Source organism: Nannospalax galili, unplaced genomic scaffold, assembly GCF_000622305.1.
Source record: "Nannospalax galili isolate Female #2095 unplaced genomic scaffold, S.galili_v1.0 scaffold203, whole genome shotgun sequence".
Lineage (NCBI taxonomy): Eukaryota > Metazoa > Chordata > Mammalia > Rodentia > Spalacidae > Nannospalax > Nannospalax galili.
The window spans coordinates 4337296-4352533 of NW_008351640.1; positions in this window are offsets into that span (position 1 = coordinate 4337296).

Below are 15238 nucleotides of genomic sequence, written 5' to 3' on the forward strand. Positions count from 1 at the left end.
ATGTAACCATCTGTTAAGCCAGTGATGCAATATCTAGATGTAGGGCAGGAAATACGTAATTTTAAAACCAACATCAAGAGAAGACATAGGTAAATTTGAGTATTGGAATGATGATTCTGGCACATGGAGAGATAATATTGACATAGATTCAGAGTACCTGGAGAGGCAGGTGAAACCTCACAGTGGACTCCGGAGTGAAAGCAGAAATGCAGTCTCATGTCCCACCATTTGTTTCTGCAGCGATGCCTAGCTCAGTCTGGAGGGTCCAGACAATGTTTAGCTATGGACCTTTCAGGAGACCAGCTGCCACTGTATGCAGAAGACAAGGCTGTCCACACAAGTACAGGAGAACTTGCTGCCGTTAAGTACCACTTTGCTGACTGACTTGCAAGTTTAAATTTTTTTTCTTTTATATGAAAAATCCTGATGTAAATATTGGGCAAGTTTTCTCAAATATATTTGAATTTCCCATACAACTGGCTTCATTTGTTAGAAGCCAGGAAATGATCTGGACATTTGATACATGTGCTACCATAGTTGGGAGCAGATTCAATCAAATAAATATTCACTAAACCTTTTGAAAATCCATAGAGATGATTCCAGACTGCTATGAAGAATTCAAAGCTTGCATTCAAACACATAAACAGTTGGGAAGACAAATCTGGATTGAAATATGGAAAATAATATTACAAGAATCACAAATGTCCAGATTAGAATTTTCCCTTAATTATATGGACTTCAAAATAAATTGATTCCCATTCCCTTATGGCTAAAAGGAAACTTATGAATGAACATCTCTAACATTCTCTCAAACACTTACATTTCATGAAAATATTATGCATTCTCCACACACGCTGAGCAGACCCTTTCCTATTCTTCTGTGTACAGCCTATACCTCACTTGTGCTGAGACATTTTTTGCTCAATTTTATTGCAAGGAACTATTACTTTTTGAATGGCTTCTTGGAAATGAATAGAGTCAATTCAACTCACAAGGTTAGCATTTTTAAATTTTTCTTCCCTACAGTAAATTGAATGTGTGGTTTTTATGCACTAGACACATTTCCCTCCTCATATTTAGAGATCTTGTTTTTCTATTTTCTGGTTTCTCGAGCATTTAAAAAAAACATTCATTCAAAGTGGGACTGGTTGGTTTGTCTCATATTTCCAAGAATATACAGTTTTTCTGGAAAGCTTTGATTTCATTTGTGGGGATTTCAGATCTACTCAGTGAAACTCAATAATGTTTTTCCTGGGAGAATATTTAGAGTGCAGATACAAAGACCAATGTCTCTCATGAAGGTTCATCATTCTCAGGCTATTTTTCAGTTGAGAAAACAGTGTAATTCTCATAGTCAAATATTCCATCTTTTAATATAATTTATTCTTCTGTGCACTAAAGATGCTATTTAATTGTCATGAATATTATGTTAAAGGATGATGATAGGATTCTTAACTTGATCAAAACACATGGTCTTATTTTACTATCCATTTAATTTGGATAAATCTCCTTTTAAGAACTTAAGTATAAGTACTCATTTTCTTTTCATTTGGTGAGCACAAAAATGTAGTTAATCAGTCTTGTTCTTTGAGTTCTTACCACAGCACATGTAATATGCCAAACCCATTTTGTATAGCATTTTGTTGAATCTTCATAACACTTTATAAATATCCTCTTTCCAAAGATGAAGAATCCAAAGTTTCTGAAAGAGATATGGTTATGGTCAAAAACTAGTAACTGGTGGAATAAGAATATAAGACAGTAAAATCTGCATCTTTACATCTCGATGTTATCAATAAACACTGGTTTCTATTCTCCCGGAGAAGAAACAACATATTAACACACAAGCACCTCCACTGGCAATTATTATACACTGTACAAGGAGTGGAGTGATGGGAATGGAGACGTTGGGAATCATCACGCTGCAGAGGATGTCAATCAATATCAGAACCCACTAAAGGGGGTAATTGACAAATTCAAAGGATTTGGCAGTCTTCAATTTATAGCAACATCTGCTGCCCCCTTGTGGTGTTCTGTGCCACAGTTCTCTATCACCTTTCAGCTAAAAATATTTCTGTCCTAGGACTTGGCTCTTGGATTCCGTCTGCTTGCTCTAGAAATGAAGCAGATAATGAGGAATTATTATGCTCTGCAGGATTTGAAACCCTGATTATATGTTAAAGTGTATAGTTAGTGATGTTAGCTGATTATGTAACTTAAGCAAAATTCAGACAGTATAGAGAAAATGTCATGAAGATCTCAGATGCTATGGAGCAAAATTCAGTACCAGGACCCAACACCAAACATTACCAATTCATTCTTTACCTTATTCCAGCATCAGTGTCTTGGAAGACACGGTGCAAGTAATGACATGAAAGTGATGACTCAATTTCTTGGAAGTTCAGATTGGAGAAAGCATCTATGTGGTACAAGAAGCCTGCAGGGGAGCTGCTGACCACTGACTGATTTACTTAAAATTTCCTCAAAACGGGGCTAGAGAGATGGCTCAGTGGCTAAGAACACTTGATCTTGCAGAAGACTCCATTTCGAATCCCAGCACCCACATGGTAGCTAACAACTGTCCGTAACTCCAGTTCCAGGGGATCCGACAGCCTCTTCTGACCTCTGCAGGCATTCATGACACAGGTTCACTTACCTACATGCAGGCAGTACATTCATACACATAAAATTAAAAAAAAATTCCTCAAAACATGTAAAACCAGTTTCAGCATGGAAAACAAAAAGTTGGGCAATAAAAATCCACAAATTCAGGAAAATACTCTTGGGATGCTGATCAGCTGCAGGGAGCCACAGCTCCCAACCAGCCACAAAACCATGAGGGCAAAGGACAAACACTGGGGAGGGCCCTGTGTTGCTAAGCGGTGTTGTACTGGTAAACTGGGCACATAAAATGCATTTTAAAAGCTTGCTATCCTATTTACCACAGGCATAACAGGGAGTTGCTGCCTTGTAAAGAAAGAGCACTTGGTTGTCATTTTAAAATAATAGTTGTAGAAACCTAATGTTTGCTCATAATGACACAGGGCTCGAATACAATGTAGGAACAATAATTAAGACAAATCACTGTCCCGCCAATATGTTCCTTGGATGGTTTTATAACCTGGAGTCTCTAAAACCTGTGCAGGCATCTACTGGAAGCATTGTGGGTTCTTAAACATACAACAATTAAATCCAAATATTTGAGTGAATGTTTGCATGTGATTTATCACTTCTGGTTAGTGTTCATACAATTTATTAACTTTACCAACATATAAAACTTTATAGATAACATAAAATATTCAATTAAGAAAGAATCTTTGCCTTCCAGAAGTTCACCATCTCGTGTTCTCCTACAGGAAATAATTAACCATGGAAAACCACCACAGAATGTAACAAAGCCATTTTAAAAACAATTTAACAGCTTTATTTTTTATATAGAATTCTGTAATTGATATGAAGCCATATCTATGCCTGATTAAAAAGAAATGTCCAAATAAAATTCAAAAAGGTCATCTAAAACAAGGGAAAGGCAATAAATAGAATAACAAAGATTATGACTTAATACTAATTTCAGATTGATGAGTGGACCCCTGAAACTCACTTTATTTGGTGGATGTGGTGGTTTAAAAGAATGCCCCCCGTAGGGCGAAAGTATTTGAACATTTTGTTCCCCATTGGTGACACTGTTTGTGAAGGTAAAGGAGCTCTGGTCTTGCTGCGGGAGCCAAGTCACCGGGGGCGGCTTTGAGAGTGTGTAGCTTGCCCAATTCCAGTCTGCCTCTCTGCTTCCTTTGTGTGCTGGAAGATGTGAGCTCTCAGCTTTCTGCTCAGGCTGCCTCCTGTCATGCCTCCTGCCATGATGGACTCTTGTCCCTTTGGAACCATAGCCAAATAAACTTCTTTCTATAAGCTTCCCTGATCATGGTGTTTATCACAGCAACAAACAAAGAAATTAACAAAGGGGATATTTAATGATCTTAACCACCAAAAGTAGAGAGGTCAAGGATGTAGTAATAAGATCCCGAAAGCCTTTGCTGAGTGACAGAGAAATGTTAGGACTTTGGAAGATGTTACACAATCAAAGGCCTTAGTTAATTATCTCCTAGGGTGGCCCAACACAAGCAGAAATTAATTAGAAAGAATAGCAGAGTTGTGACTTATGATCTGTTAAGGTATGGGATGTTGCAGAATATAAAAGTTTCTTGATCACCAATCATAGAAAGACAAGTGTTAAATGGAAGATGATTCAGTCTTATCAGAGTTTAAAACCAGGTTTGGTTCCACACCATCCATGTGTTAATTAACATGCTCAATCAATCACCCTGCTGTCTGTTGGAATGAGTAGACCCATTCTGGAGATGGAATTTCACTAAAATATCATCAAACACAGCAACAGATGGAATGAAGCACATGGTTGAAACTAGAGAAATAGGCTGTTAAAGTAGGCTCATGATGGCAGTGTTGATGTGCACCTGCGGCCTCAGCTACTCAGATGGCTGAGGCAGGAGTATTATTTAAGCTGAGGAATTCAAGGTCATCCTGGGGCAACATAAGACCTCATTTGAAAAGAAAAAAGGGAAAAAAAAAAAGAACAAAAGTAGCCTTGTAGGTGTTCAAGATAGTGGGATTGGGCTGGCAACACAGCTCAGTGGGTGCCATGCAGCCTAAGGACCTGGTGGAAAGAAAGAATCAAGTCCTGAATACTGTCCTCTGACAACTACATGTGTATTATGATGTGCAGGCACAAACATACACACGTGCACTGAATAACTAAATAAGTAAATAAATAAAATTTAAAAATACCTAAGAGATATGGACAAAGACTTCAAATAGTGCTTATGAACATCAGAGATACAGAAGAAAGACAGAGATGGATATTTCTGTCTGAGATTTAGAATCCTTAAAAAAGAATCAAATCCTGCTTGGAAGTCAGAAAAAGAGCTAGTGATTGCTTTCATTCTGCTGATGTGGAGTTACATTTTGTGGGAGTATTCATGGTTCTTGTGTCCTTTGCTCTATCCAAATGTGGAAAGCTAGTCTACTTTGTTTCATCCCACCAGAGCACAAGCTGCTCTCTTTGTTATTTCTTTGCACTCCCATGCCCCCCATGCCTTGTGGTACTTTCCATGGCATACTTTGCTGCTTTCACTTACTACCTAACCAAAACCAATCACATTCTCCAAGGTTTTATTAATTCCATACAATATTTACGTAATGTTTATTAACGCTGCTTCCCCAATCTGGAGCTATTTAAAGTGGTCTGAAATGTAATATTCAAGGTTTGATGTTTTCCAAACTCCTTAAGAGAGCCAAGCAATCCTTCCTACAGCATTCCCTCAGAGGCATCTGTAATCAATTTTCTCTGAACTGAAACATTCTACCCTGAAGGGAAACTTGTTAAGGTCCAGGAAATGCTAAAGGGAAGCTCCTTGAGACTCAGGAAGTAAACACAAGTCCAAGGAGGTCCTGGAAACTTGCCAAATGTACAAAAGACCCCTTCCCGGAAGTGAAAGAAGCAGTAAGGACAGCTGATGAGAGGACTCTGACCTATCAAGCTACCTGCAAGTCCTGAAGCAAGTGCCAGGGTTCGTTTCTGTGAGTCATCATCCATGCTGCAGTGGGCTTTCTGAGATGCAGCTGTCTTTGAGTCATCTATATTCCTATATATGGCCCACATATATCCACACTCCTGTAATTAACCCTAATAAATGCTTTGATTCACAAAGCTGGACTTTGGTGGTATTGTTATTTTTGTCTGCATTAGTTCCCTAACTGGCATGAGTAGAAATGTGTTCATGTTGCCCCAGTAATAATGTCACCGTAGTGTCTAAGCCTGTTGGGAAGGCATTTGGTTCCTGGGACAGAGCCTGTCTGAGTCATCATTGGCTCTCAGGTCAGTCTCTCTGAATCATCATTGTCTTGGTATCCTCCGACACTGTGCAGTCAGAGCTGTTGGTGACACCTCTGCAGTCACATCACAGCTAATGCAGACCCAGGGGAACAATACAGGTTCATGCATATTTGTGGAACTCAGTTTTGTTCATGGGTATACAGGAGTTAATTTTTTAGATAGCTTTCTCAGAGATACCAAACCAGTGTGCATAATTCAGTGAAATGCTCCATTTTTAAGTTGAGAAAGTTAAGTATTTATGTGTAGTCTAAAACAAAAATGAATATGTAGCTTATTCTAAGCTACTGTGACTCTTTATCTTTGGATCAACCAATGAAGTTCTAAGAGGGATTGACATCTCCTGGGGACCCATTCCCAACATGGAAATCTCTTAGGGAAACCTGTGATTCCTCATTCTGAGCACATATGTGAAAGAGATCACTTGATCATTTGAGGCTATGTACTCTCCTGTAAAACTCAGTTGTGTGTGGCTCAGGATCAGAACTCGTGTTCTGATGTTTTGTGAGGAGCTAAACATGATTTTCATGTTGCAGGAACCAGTGTCATTTTAAATTCACCTTGGGTGTCTGGTGAGTCAGCATGGGAAAGAGGTGGACCTGCCTGGGTCCAGGTGAGGGACTGGTGAACAGGCAGACGAGGCAGCCCTTCTTTTTTGACTTGAGGAGGTGGTGGAAAGAGCTAGCCCTCTCACAATAGCTCCAGTGGATTTTGCTTTGGGGCTTTTCCATAACACATGCCAGAGCCTGCTTCTCCATGGCCAGCTGAAACCTGGAATCTCTCATCTACTCATAGTAAGTCAGCTTCTATGTATCAGCAGTCAGCTCTTGGACTATTGTCCTTTAACATGATGTAGCACTTAAAAAAAATCCCAACTGTTTCTGAAGAGCCACTCCCATAGTTCCCATGATATACATTTCCTACCTGAATTCGAAGACATAATGAGGACCTGCTGAATTTCTATTCTTTGTCTTAATTATAGGCTGGCATAATCATGTCCAACCTATTCTGGTTAATCAGAACATTGAGTTCTAGAGGACGCTGTCAGTACTCCTATGCTGGTAGAAATTGAGAATTTTTAAATTTAAAAAAATGTCATATTCATGCTTCTAATATAAGCCTACAAAAAAATTCAGAGAATTGTAATTCATGATACAAAATCATTAAACTGAATAATTTATTCATAGGTAAGTAAATATGACAAGTTCATATCATACAACTAAAATAAGAAAATTTTAGAGCTCATAGAATATCTGAGTGCCCATGCACACACATACACATACACACACACACACACACACACACACACACACATATACACACACACATACACACAGATACATCTGAAATCTCAGAGGGATAGTATAGGAAAATTTCTCAGAAATAATGTTTGGAGAGATAATGAACAATATTATTTTCAAAATATATGATAGATAATAATGTATGATAGATAATGAACAATATTTTTTCAAAATGTACAATAGATAATAAATTTAAGAAGCTTTGAAAACTCCAAAGTGAAAGTAAAAGCAGCAAATAGGAAAATAAATAAAGTCATAGGTACATTGTAACAAGAGTATAAAAAACAGAAGACAAAGAACACATTATAAAACTGCCAGAAAAATGAGGTGAATTTGCATTAAAAGAGCAAATATGAGGTTGAAAATGGACTTCTTTGTAGACTCAGGAGTAGTCTAAGAAATTACAAGAAAAATGCTCCTTTTAAACTTTACAGTATTAATAATTATCAATAGTATTTGTTAAAAGAGAAAAATCTATAAACAAAAGACTATTTGCTTCATGATTCCGTTCCTATTATATGAAAGATGACGGCAGCACAGAGTAACAAGTAGATTAATAGGTTCAAGGAACAAGGGGAAAGAAAAGGAAATCTAGATCAAAGGGAAATTGGGGCAACTGATACGAATCTCTTATAACAGGAACTTCATGTTGATTATATTACCACTGCCACCTATCAAAATGTGTCTCACTGTGTACTTAGAATTGGTAATTTTTATTACAAGTAAATTATACTTCAATGAAGCTTATGAAATATTAAGTAACTAAAATGAAACTAAGAACTTCAATAATGGGGTTGGAGAGATAGTTTAGCAGTTAAGATCACTGACTGTTCTTGCAAAAGACCTGGGTTTGAATCCCAGCACCTGCATGGAGGCTAACAGTTGTCCTTAACTCCAGTTCCAGGGGATCTCTCTTCTGTCCTCTGTAGGCAGTGCATGGCATAGGTGCACTTATATACAGGCAGGCATAACACTCACACACATAATAAAATAAAATAAAAAGAATATCAATAAAACAAACATTTGGATAGTGTTACATGAAGTCTAAAGTTGAAATTCTAATATGGAACAATGGTAAAAGTATTTATTTTAGATTATAAATCAAGAGTTCATGGTATAGAATCTATGATTCCATATGCTATAAAAAAAAGTTAAGCCTACTGGTTAGGTAGAATAATATTTATAATCATGAAGTTTGCAAGAGTAGTAAAGCAAAGAACATGAAAACAGCATGGCTGAATGTGGTCACTGCCACCGGTGGGCACTCCTCTGTTCTCACAGGCACTGCTCCTTCGTTCTCATGGGCGATGAGGCTGCTCCTCCACTCGCCCTGGGCTGAGGCTGCTCTTCTGCCACCCAGTGCCATCTTCTGTCATTGCTGCTTCTGCTCAGTCCCAGACCCCAGGGCTGGTGAAGAGATTGTCAGTGGAACCACATACAGACACCAGAGACCAGGTTCAGTGACATAGGTATGCTTTATGACAGGACAGCAAAAGCTTATATAGGGGTAGTGGTCCAATCGCAGCACAGCAAGTAAGATAACTTATTAGCATAACAGGTTTAGCGTCCTATCACAGTACAGCAAGTAGGATACCTTATTAGCATAACACACTTAGCTTCCTATTAGCATAACAGGTTTAGCATCCTATCACAGAATAGCGGGTAGGATGCCTCATTAGCATACTGGGTTTCAGATTACTGAACCTGGATTCCTGGAAACCACGTGACCCTGACTGTTGCAATATCTTAGTGTTGCAATTTGGAATTCCAAGGGTTGTGATTAGGGAGTGGTGATCTCTAGACATCAGTCTCATGATCTGCCAATGGGAGCAAATATCACAAGGTGTTCCTTGTGGCTCCAGCTGTCAGGCTGTTGCCTCGGGCCTGCTATATGGCTGTCAATAAGACTTTCACCCTAGGCTCAAGCCTGTCTCGCATAGCTGAAAAGACCCAGAGTGATACTACATATTAATACTGTCAGTTAAATGGAAGAAAATGTCTTAAGTAAAAAAATACCAGGGAGGGAATCTGGAGCTTGGAGACTTAGGAAACACATCAAATCATTTGGCAAGTCCAATTCAAGTGAATAACACCAAAGGAAATAAAATCTATGCTGCACCATGTTAGAAAGAAAATTCCATAAAGCTTTTTAGGCTTCTCAACCCATGTTACCCGACAGAAATATCCCACTTCTCCCAGAAGTGAGCATGACTTTGTATTTCCGCCACACTCTGTCAATGGCTGGGAAAAAAATAAATAAATAAAAATAAAAAACAGAACAAAGAAAGCTTGCTTGCAAATACTCACATTTCAGAGCATGGCATTAAGTCCCCTGGTCAGTTATACATCCAACAGTTAGTCAAGAAATCCACATTTCCAGGACCATCATACAAGCTCAACTAAAACAGCAATTAAAGCATAAATTGGCCAAATGCTCCAATGGAAATGCTAAAATTGTCAAGCTCATTAAGGAAAAAGTGAGGACTACATGACACTTAAGATCAATATACTTTAAATATAAAAATATGTAGAGGGCATATGAAACACTAAGTAAAGAAGTTACTAGTGAAATACAAATTTAAATCCATAAGGATTTTGAAAGGAAGAAATAAAATTGCCCTCATTTAAATATAACATGATTATTTTAAAGTAGAAATATAATCAACAGTGACACTATTAGAAGTATGTGACACACGATGATTTGAGACAATGTCTATGTGACGTAATCAAATGTAGTCTTATAAATAAATAGTAAAAAATCTGAATAATTGGATTTCCTTCAAGTGTATCATTTATATGAGCTTTACAACATCATCAAGGAAATGATGAGAAAAATATGCCAAAAAAGATGCAAGGATTATAATATTTATATTTAAGACCTAGACTAGACTAAGAAAGGTAATGGTTTTGAGGAACAAAATCTATAGGTGTTACATGCTGCAGAACCAGACAGAATTTATTAATACATATGATACAAGAATAAGAAAAAAAATAAATTTTGGAATAAGAAATAGAATCCAAAATCATATCTACACACAATCACTTATTTTTACTTTTTTATTAAATTAATTATACAGTGCAAACATAAGTGATAATCCAGTAAATACTGGGTCAACTGACAATCCGTATGTGGAAAATGTATCTAGTCTAATTCCATAGTATAAAATAAAGTAAATCACACTTAGATTATAGATTGAAACATAAAAGCTAACCTGTAAAATATTAAATGTAATCATAGGGCAATTATCTTAAAAACTTGGCATAAGTAGATTTCTAAAATGGGATATAAAGAGAACTAGCTATTAAAGAATAAGAAAGAAAAATGTCTGCATCAAAATCAAGAATTTCTGTTAATAGTAAGATGTAATAGATAAAATGTAGTTAAATGGTTTACTACTACTGTCTACTATTGTCTACTACTCTCCATTTCTTTAATTAATTTACCCTTTTAAGAGTGTCAGGGCCGAGAACCTGTGACTAAAGAGCTCACAGGGCATAAAGGAGCTCCTACTACAGTTATCCTACTAAATGGGCCTAGTATTAAACAAACTCCTGATATACTGTCATACCTTTAGACCAATGCATCTCTCAACTCTTAGCAGAGAAGCTTCGTCTTGTGCCAGGTGGCAGTAACACAGAAGCCCACAAACGGTTAAGATGCAGAAAATAAGAGATTTTCAAGTGCTCAGACTTAAATGGAACACCTATATCACATGATTTGTCCCAAAGACTCAGGATCATGTGGAAGCAGGATAAGAGAGGTTGTAAGAGCCAAAGATGGTGGATGAATTGAGAACTGTGTTTTCCAGGCACAACTGGACAGTAACACATATGGACCTATAACACTTGTGAGAAAACACAGAAGACGTTCACAAACACAAAACAGACAAAAATATAGCATGGAGGCAGGAAGTGGGTTAGAAACCCCAGCCTCAGCCAAGGACTATTGGCAATTGATAGCTGCTAGAGAGGGAGACTCAATTTTCTTTAAAGTTGTGGTACAAGTTAGGTTGAAGAAGCTCCAGGGAATAAATCTACACCCCCTGAGAATTTGGGGGACAAATATTAGACAGGATAGACCTCAAAAATATTAGACAGGATATAACATAAGGAGGGACAGGGAGATAGAATTATATCTGAGAGGAGATTGAGGAGAAGGTATGAATACAATCAAGACAAATTTATGAAATTTTCAAAGAATCAATAAAAATGTTTGTTAAAGATTGTGTTGCTAAAAAGATTCTACATATATGAGCTGCAGAACAAAAAAGGAGATACCAAGCTGGTGAAGACTTCAGAGCTTCATCTCCACTGCTTAGTGTTCATAGTGCTGGGAGGTGCCATTCAAGCTACCTGAAAGAAAAAAAAATCATCATCATCCTTATCCAGTGGTGAATATTGTGAACTACAACAACAACTGGCCTAGAAAGAGGTGTCCACTGGTGAAATAGTGGCATGAATATTATGGGAGTAACCAACTACTCTTTAATTGAATTTAAGGTCTGCTTCCTAGGATGGAGCCCATACCTGACATTGATATCAGGCTTGGGATCCTGAGGCTAAACAGATCACTGGACATAGGGGAAAACCCAATACTAGTGTTCTACTAAATAATTATCATTTTAAACGGACTTTTAATGACTTATTGCTGTGACCATAGATTAATGCATCTCTGAACTCTCACCCAAGAAGTTTTCTTTTGCAGAACGCTTCTGATTAACACAGAAACTCACAACTGGCCAATGTGCAAGGACCAAGAGTGTACAGAGTACTTATTCCTGATCAGGACACCTGTATCAAAAATTCTGTCCACAAAGGCTCATTGTGGAAGAAGGGATGGAAAGACTGTAAGAGCAAGAGGTGGCAGATGACCACAAGGAAACAGAGTATTCCAGATACCTGGTCAGTTACCCATATTAACTCACAACAACAATGACAGCATTTTCAAGTCCCATGCAAGCTCAAACCAGAAAATATCCCAACATAGACATGAAGAAGTGGGTAAGAAGCTCCAACCCCACCAAGGAAATTGTGCCAACAAGTGACTGCTGGGAAGGACAGAGACAGTCTCTTTCAAGCAGGAGAGTCTTAGTAGGTTAACCAGGTTCCAATGGATGGATCCACACTGAAGGACATTTGGAGACACAAAGTAGACTCTATAGGTAGGCTTTATTGCACACACACACACACACACACACACACACACACACATAATAAAGTATATTAAATTGGGTAGGGAGCAATAAGGAAAGGTCAGGATAGGGGAGGGAACCTAAATACTATCAAATATTATTATATGTAAATTGCAAAAATTCAACAAAACTGTATAAAAAGAAAATTCTTATTTAGGCTTTCATTTATTTATTTCACTTTTGTGTTTATTTATTCATACAGCGTTTACCTGGGAAATTTTGTGTGCATCACCTGTGTGCAGTGATCACAGATGCCAGAAGAAGGCAGTGGATTCCCTAGAACTGGAATTACAGATGTTTATAGGCTGCCATGTAGATGCTGAGAGCCCAACCTGCAACCTCTGTAAGAGCAGCAAGTCCTGTTAACCACTGAGCCATCTCTCCAGCCCCTCAAAGGAATTTAGCTTCTTCTAATTAACACTAAAATAGTTTTTCTGAAACCTATTGATGGAAAGATTGACCTTTGACTTTCTTTGGCCAATTGAAGGTGGTAAAATTGACATACTGTCATTTTTTGCCAGTTTCTACTTTTATTAACATCTTATAATAGCATGGTTATTTTGTGATAATTTGCAGATGAATGTTGGTAAAGTGTTGTCTGATATAATTTATTCAGATTGCCTTGCTTTGGGCTAACATTCTTTTACTGTTCTTGTATGTTTTTTAAAAATTATTTTTATTGGGAAGCAGAGGTAGGCGGATCTTTGTGAGTTCGAGGCCAGCCTGGCCTACATAGTGAGTTCCAGGACAGTTGGGGCTACAGGGAGACCCTGTCTCAAAAAGACAAAAAAATTTTCAATTTATAATTTTGGGGACTGGAGAGATGATTCAGTGGTTAAGAACACTGGCTGCTCTTTCAGAGGACCTGGGTTCGATTACAGCACTCACATTGCAGCTAACAACCTTCTGTAACTCCAGTTAAAAGGGATCCAAAGCTATGTTCTGACTTCTGTGAGCATTGAAGGACATGGGTGCACTTCCATAATGCAGGCAATACATTCTTACATGTATAAAAGTAATAAAATTTATCTTCAATGTATATTTTTATTGAATTTTTGTGCATTTAATACATCTTACATATATTTACTCCCCCCTTCTCTATCTGAACCCTCCCATAGCCTGCCCACAGGATTTGGATTCTGTCACATATTCTAAGGCCTATTAGGTCAAGATTGTGTTCTCAGATGTCACTTGATATGAGACATTGGAGACTGTTCAGCCTATTTTGCATCACTCCTTTAGAGAAAAATCAGGCCAAGAGTGGATCAAGGAAATTGGTTGTTGGGCAACCCTAGCCTGGAAACTGTTGGAGACTGATTACTACTGGATGAGGGAGGGTAGATCTTTCTTAAGACCACTAGTTAGGCTGACTAGACTCCAGTGAATGAAGTTGCACCAAAGGACATCTGGGTACAAATGCTTGACCAGATCAGACTTAAAATGTATCGCAGAATGCATGAGACCCAGTGGCAGGGTCTGGGGGCCATGGATCGGAGAGGGAGGGTCTAAATTTGACAATGAACTATTGTATGAAATGTACAAAATCTCAAAAAAAAATATTTTTAAAATGAAAATCAACTGTCTCACATTCAGCAGTCATCCGCTGCCTCAGGTAAGGTTGGGGCCTCCTACCCATTTCCCCAGTTCTATACTTTTATATTTCATGATTGAATTTGCCTGGGTCTTGTACATGCTGTCATCACTGCTGTAATTTCATATGAGTAAGTCCGAGGGAGCCTGTAAGACTGTTTCTTTATGGTCATACATCACCTCTTTTGATACCAAACTCAAGAGAACATCACATACTATGCTAATTCTATTTCATTTCTTTCTGGGCCTTGATAAGGGCATGGCTTCCTATTTAACTGGTCTCAGGAAATTTCTAGACAGGAGGAGTGAACTGAAGCTAAGGTACATCCACATAGTCAGCCCTGTGCAGATACTTGAACTTCTTGGTGACTCACAAATGTATAAGTGAGAATAAATGATTGCTTTTGTGAATCACTGATTTAGGCAGTGTTCATTGTGCAATTGGATGATTGCATCAATATTTAGCTGTTACAGAAATGTATACATAGCTGTATGGTAGCTGCATTAGAAAGAACATTTCACTGAGCTTTGGGTCTCGTGTTGACACTAGAAAGGAGTTATTCCAAGTTTCTATGAAAATGTTTATGACACTGTTACAGAAGGTAGGAAAACCGTAAAAATCACAGTATATAGAGGCAAAATATTTGTGTCACTTACTTACTGTAGTCATTTATCTGTGATGACTTTAATTTTTTTTTTACCTGAAGGACTCGTGGTCTTGTTCAAGAAGGATTTTTAGCAGGATGTCAAAAATGTAAGAATTCTGCCAGTCATCAGCAGGTACTCTAAGAAACCATACAGACAGAAAATATCCTGGTTATAGGCATAACAGAGAGAGTCTGTAGAGAGTCTAGAGTTTATGGGACTTGATCAATTGGGAAAAATATCTATTGTCATCAGAAAATAAGTTTTTGAAATACAAAACATCCTAGGGGACACATAAAATAAAAGCCATGCCTCACAAGAAACAGCAAAGGGACTCATCCAGAAGTCATAGCCATCACACCCTTTATTAAGAACTCTGAAAGTGGGACTGGAGAGATGGCTCAGCAATTAAGAACATTGGCTGTTCTTGAAGAAGACCCGGGTTCAAATCCCAGCACCCACAAGGCAGCTAACAACTGTCTGTAACTTCAGTTCCAGGGGATCTGACAGGCTCTTCTGTCCTCTGCAGGCATTGCACTACATGGGTGAATTTACCTACATGCAGTCAAAACACACATACACATAAAATAAAAATAATAAAT